We start from the raw sequence: 7,091 nt of genomic DNA on the forward strand, positions 1-7,091 counted from the left end.
TTCATCTTCCACTTTGAGAGTTAATAGCCCATTTTTGATATCTATAATAGCTCTAGCAGTTGCCAAGAAAGGCCTTCCCAATATTATAGGAATCTAAACATCTTTTTTCATATCCAGGATTACAAAATCTATAAGAATAAAGAATTTTTCTACTCTGATGGGGATATTCTCCAAGATGCCAATTGGATACTTGACAGATCTGTCTGCCAATTATAATGAGATAGTAGTTGGTCTTAGTTCTCCAACATTCAGCTTTTGGCATATGGACAGGGGCATTAGGCTCACACTAGCACCAAGATCACATAGGGCCTTGTCTATGTTCATGTTGCCAATGAGAGAAGGGATGGAGAAGCTTCTAGGATCTTTTAATTTTAGAGGTAGCTTGTTTTATAGGATAACACTGCATTCCTCCATAAAGCAACTATTTCATAATCTTCCAACTATCTCTTCTTGGAAAGAATTTCCTTTAAAAATTTTACATATGATGGCATTTGAGATAGTGCTTCTATAAAAGGAATATTTATGAAAAGTTTCTTCAGAACTTCCAAAAATTTTCCAAATTGCTTGTCTAACTTGGCTTACTGGAGCGTTTGAGGAAAAGGTAAAGGGGGCTAGCAAGGTTTTGGTAATTTCTTTTTCTTTCTTTTCTCCTCTTCCTTATCTTCTTTAGCTTACTTCTCTTCCTCTTCTGTTTGGCTATCAAAATTTCCAGAAGTTTCTCCTTTCTACTTTTGCTTTTCTTTTGGTTTTTGCTCTTGTAATAATCTCCCCCTCCTCAATGCAATTGCCTTGCAATGTTCCTTAGGGTTCATTTTTAGTTGACTTAGCAATTTCTCGATCTATTTGTTTGAGGAACCAACTTATTAGGCAAATATGATTTTCAAGCATCTTATTATGGGTAGCCAATTGGTCCACTCTGGAAGCTAATTATTTGATCATCTCATTTTGTTATTGTTGTGCTGTTAAAAAGCTCTCATCATGGATTCCATGATTAGCTTGGATTCTGGTTGTTGAGGTTGAGGTGATGGTGGTGGCTGCACTAAGTTTTGACCTCTATTTTGAAAACCAGGTGGTAGTGGCCTGTATCCCTGCTATTTGTTTATTAACTGATTTTGCTGATTCTGTAAATTGAACTATGAGAAATTGGGGTGATTCTTCCATTTAGGGTTATGAGTGTTTGAATAAGGATTATTGAACTATCTCTAGTTGAAGTTCCCTCCATTGTTCACATAGTTCAGCTGCTCTATGGAAGGTTCACTGTAATGGCTGCATTCTGAGTTATGTGACCTCCTCCACAGTTATCGCAGGATTGGTTCCTTGACCCCACTACATTGGCCTGCATCTTGTCAAGTCTTTTTGTGAGCTGGTTAAACTAGGCATTAATCATACTGAGGGCATCCAATTCTAGGATCCCTATTGTTTTTCTTACATCTCCCCTCTCATTTGACCAATCAAAGTTGTGATAGGCAACCCTTTCCAGTAGTTCCAAAGCTTCAATTACTATTTTCTCCATAAGGTCTCCTCCCACTGCTAAATCAATTGAACTCCTTATGGATGATAATAGTCTATTATAGAAATTTTAAACGAGGAGCCAGTCTTCTATGCCATGGTTTGGACACTCCCTTTAAAGGTTTTTGTATCTTTTCCATGCATCATAGAGAGATTCTCATTCCCTTTGTCTGAAAGTACTCAGTTCTAACCCCAGTTTTTGCAGGCAAAAAGTACCTTGCTAGGAAGACTTGTGAGAGATCTTGTGACACCCCTTACCCGTCTACAGTGTAGCCGAGCAAGATATACCACACAGTGTGCCGGAACACCATATTTTATCTCATTTATTATTGTCCATTCTTGATCTATTTATCTATAATTATTAAGTGAAATTTATGAAACTGATTTCATTTAAGTCATTTATTTAAATTATAAATTCATTTGAGGTTTTGAAAAATTTATAGAAAATTCGGCAGAGTACTGGCTAAAAATGGAGAAAACAGTTCTTCGGAATCTATGAAAAACACTTCCAATAGTCATTCTATTCCATAACTTCTAATTATCACATCAATTTTCAACAATTTCTCAATAATTCTTCCATTTGTCATTCATTCATTTAACATCATAATCATGTGCATTTCATTGATAAACACAAATTTACAAATACTGACATTCATACCAAATTATATTACTTAAGTTTCAATTATACATGAGAAAATAAAAGTTTAATTACAAAATTCAACCAGTACAAAATACCATAATGGGACCTAGTGTGACACCCCTTACTCATCTACAGTGTAGCCGAGCAAGATATGCCACACAGTGTACCGAAACACCATATTTTATTTCAATCATTTTATTCTTCCTTAATTTATTTCTTCATGGATATGAAGTGCAATTTGTGAAATTTAACTCATTTAATTCTTTTGTTGAAATTATAAATTCATTTGGGGTTCCAAAAATTTTATAGAAAATCTGGCGGAGTACCGGCTAAAAATGGATAAAACAGTTCTTCGGAACCTGTGAAAAACACTTCCAATAATTTCCAATCATTCTCAAACTTCATTTGTATCACATCAATTTACAACAATTTCTTAACTATTCCTCTATTTGTCATTCATTCATTTCACATCATCATCATGCTCAAATCATAAATAAATTCACATATGTTATTTATAAATACAAAGTTACAAATACTTACATTAATAAAAAATTATATTACATATGTTTCAAATATACATGATAAATAAGAGTTTAATTACAAAACTTACAAAAATTGCAAAATACAAAATGGGACCTAGTGTCCTACCAATGCACTGTAGTCTGTGAGGTGACAGGGACACTATTCAGAACTGTGAACGGCTTTACCCAATCTGTGGTCTACTAGGCCCTTTGTCCAAATCTTCAGTACTTACGCATTGCAAAAGTGACGCGCTAAACATAAAGCTTAGTGGTGCCAATAATATAAGAAAATATAATATGCAAATAAAAATAATAATTTCTTAGTTATTGTGTTCATAAGAAATGAATAATTACTAACTTATTATTTAATCGAAGTCTAATTATATTCTATGATATTAACTTCTTCATGCATTTTGTTAATTATTTTCTTAATGATTTTGAGCTTCTTTATTTTATTGTAATCATTCTTGATCTTTATCTTGATATTTAATTTCCTTATTTTCTTTAATAATAAGTTCAATTACAATTATACTTTTCCACGTCCAAGTAACCTGTACAAATTGACCGGACTGGATAAATGGGTAAACTAGCACTGGGTACCAGGTACCTCGGGCCGTCACACCATCGGTCACAATGTGTCTCGGTGTGCAAACAGAATGGCTAATAAGCCATAAAAGCAATAAGGCATAAAGCCAAGTTAACATCATAATCAGTATAGCCATAGGCTATCACATCACAGAATGGCATGAAGCCATACATTATACGCAGTACTGCTATCAGAACCCTATTGGCATGCCAACCTATCCAAACTAATCACATTAGGCCTACTAGGGCATATTATAAAGTCATTTTTTGAATATTTGTACTTTATATGTAAGGTTATTATTCATTTCATTAGTCAACTAAAATGTTGACTTTTTCATAGATAATAGGCATATTGGTTCAAATATCACCAACATACCACATTTTGCATTCCAAAGTTGTTAGCATTGGTTGCCAATTCCATTTTAAAGCTTAGTGTTAGCTATTCACAATTTTCAGATTTCAAGCACTAAGTTTATTGTTCCATTGGTTATTTGTACGGTAGGAATTTGGTAAAATTGTCTTCATGAAAGTATTTCTTGATGGCAATTAGGCTTGATTAGCATTTGAAACATGATTTAGTATGACTAAATGATGTATTTTTATGCATGAAGCCCTAAGTTAAGGAAAAATTTTAAATTGCTAATTCCTGCACCTATTGATGAATTGTTCTTGCAATTGGTGCATAACACTTTCAGTAAGTACAGAGCTACATAACAATTTACTGTTTAAACTACTGAAGATTATGAAGTGATTAAATCTAAACTACTGCTGAGAATATTGAGAGTTAGAGGAAATAAGGCTGATAATTTAAAATAATAAATTCTATGAAATAAATAATTTCAGAATTAAGATTTCACACTTTAAACTTATTATGATTTTAACCTTGCTCATCCAATGGATTGAGTATTATCACTTTGAAGGAAATTAATCCTAAAGTATCATAGATCCTCTCTCAAAGTCTCTAAGGTGTACTTTAATTAGTCTGAACCCTACTTTCGTGGTGATCAATCTAAATTAAAATCTTTTAAGATCTTTGATTAATTATGGAATTTTACAAAGGTTATTTGCTTATCTCTAGGTCAGATTTTCTAGGTTCAAAATCTTGAATTTCTAATACTAATCTTCACCTTCCAGTTTTTCAATTAGTATCTTAGATCATAGCTAGGTGGGTACCAACACATAGCATGCATTAAGGACACAGAATATTGAATCAAAGCATAAAACTCAATTCCATTAAATAAACTTATTGTATATCCATAATAGAAATTAAAGTGCTACTCTTCTAATTCTAGAATTAAAGGAACTACTCACTCATGGCGAATTTAACAAAAATAATGTTATTAAAGTAAAAGAACATAAAACCAATCTGAAGAAGTGAAACAAAAAAACCCAGAGAAAGATTCTATAGTTTAGGACATGTGGAACTTTGGTTGAGAGATCTCCTCTTTGGCGTTGATGCAGTTCTCCTTCAAACGGCTTGGAAAACTAGGGTTGTTAAGCTAAATTGGAAGTCTTCAGTTGAAGGTGGCTCCCCTATTTTATGCTTTATGTCTTATGGTATTTATATTAGGTGTCCTATGTTTTAGAGTGTGAAGGGCATTAAAAGTCTATTCGGTGTGCGAAATCTAGAGTTGAAATCAAATTAGGAAGTTGGCTGTTGCATAGTACATAGCCCATGTGGCACTACATGGCCCAGGGGTGTGTAAGTCTCTGGACTGCACCTGGCTTCTTTCTGATGGAGGCAGAAGATTACACGGGGCACATAGGGTTTACACGGGTCAAGGTACATAGCCCATGTACTACTTTCCTCCCTTAGCTCTTCAGGTTCAAATGACCAAAAGGTTATATGGGTCTTGGTGAGCTACACGGGGTCCTTTACATGACCTGTGTACTGTGGCTATTCATGCTTCTTTAAAATTTTCTCCTACTAGAGGGTTACTTGATACACTTGTATTATATAGATGTTTTTAAGCACATATGTATATTATTTCACAGCATTTAGATAAGTAATCTCGTGCATAATCATTAATTTTATCAACTTTTGTAAATTCCATTGTCAAGCTCTAAATTCCATGTTTTTTGCATCATTTCAGGTGTTTGGATGAAGTTCCAAGGCATAGGAGTGCAAAAGAAAGCTTAGAAAGAACAAAGGAAAGAGAAGTATTACTGATACACTTTACACGAGTCATGTAAGCAAAGCCACAAACTAATGCATGGGGGACTCTGAAAACCTAACCCTAGGCACTGAATATAAATAGAAGCAGCAGAAAGCAAAAAGAGGGGGAACAGAGCTGGACAATAACACATTCGTTATTTTCTCACAACTGCTTAGAAGAGTAGTGTATCAGTATTAAGGAGGAGCCTTCAGTTGAAGTTCCACAAGATCAAAGCTATAGATTCTCTTTGGTTCTTTTGTTCTATTTCTTTAAGCGGACTTTTATTGTTCTTTTATTTTATTTTTATGTTTGCTGAACTCACCATGAGTGAGTAATTTCCATATTCTGGAATTAGGAGAATAATGCTTATAATCATTATTATGGACAAACATTGAGTTTTGTTTATTGGATTTGAGATTTGTTCTTTGATTTAATTTCTTGCGATCTCAATGCATGCTATATGTTAGTGCTCACTTAGTATTGATTATAAATATTAATTGAAGAACTGAAAGGTGAAGATTAATATTAGAAAATTGAGATTTTGAACCTAGGAAATCTGACCTAGAGATAGGCTGATAACCTTTATGGAGTTTCATAATTAATCATAGGTTTTAAAGGGTTTTTATTAGAGCCAATCACCGACAAAAGTAGGGTTTAGCTCTAATTGAAGCACACCTTAGGTGCCTTGAGAGAGGACCTAGGATAATTTAGGATTAATTTTCATCAAGGCAAACGATTCTCAATCCAATGAATAGACAAAATTACATCCATAATAAGGTTAAAGTGTGAAATCTTAATTCTGAAATTATTTCAAAATAGATTATTCCATTTTAAATTCATTACCTTTTTTATTCCCAGTATTCAAAATAGACAAATTCACTCCCCCATTCTATTCAATAGCCTAGACAACTAAAATAAATGTGTAGTCTGGTACTTACTAGTTAAATTTCTCGTGAGACAATACTCTACTCACTACTTTACTACCTGTTTGCGATCCGTGCACTTTCGGGGTTGAAAAACCAACAAACAAGTTTGTGGCACCATTTCCAGGGAATTTAATTTTAGTAATATTAGGCAATAGGTAATTTAGCTGATTTAGGCATTTTCTGTAACACCCCCACTGTAGCAATTCCGTACATTCTACTGTTTCGATGACCAGTGTCGGTCCGAACAATTAGAACGTCTGGAAAAATATTTAAACTAAAGTGAGGAACCATAATTAACTCAAATATTAATAAGAAAAATTTAGGAAAAATTTTAGAAATAAAATACAACCAAGTTAAATGAGCCGGTGCCCTAGCGATGGGTAACCTAGTGAGAAGTTGCGGTCCTTGCAACTAGGAGCCCTAGATCCAAGAGAAAATTCATAAAATAATTTTTAAAACTCCAGATAAGAGTCATTGAGGTTTCTATGGCATTAGAATGCTAAAAAAAGGTTTAGAAAAATTTTTCAATCGGTACAGGCAATTTTAGTCTGTTAAGCCAAACGGAGGGCATTTTGGTCATTTTGTCTTCAGAGATGATTTTTGGCCGACTTGTCCAGTTAAGTAAATAATTATTATGACATAAAATGTGAATAAATATTGTTAAAAATTAAATTGAAAATGAGTAGAAAAGAAAAGGAAAGAAAAATGAAAGAAATAGGGAATTATAACATAATATGATGTCATTAAAAGTGCT

The sequence above is a fragment of the Hevea brasiliensis genome, chromosome 4 (assembly GCF_030052815.1).
Source record: "Hevea brasiliensis isolate MT/VB/25A 57/8 chromosome 4, ASM3005281v1, whole genome shotgun sequence".
Lineage (NCBI taxonomy): Eukaryota > Viridiplantae > Streptophyta > Magnoliopsida > Malpighiales > Euphorbiaceae > Hevea > Hevea brasiliensis.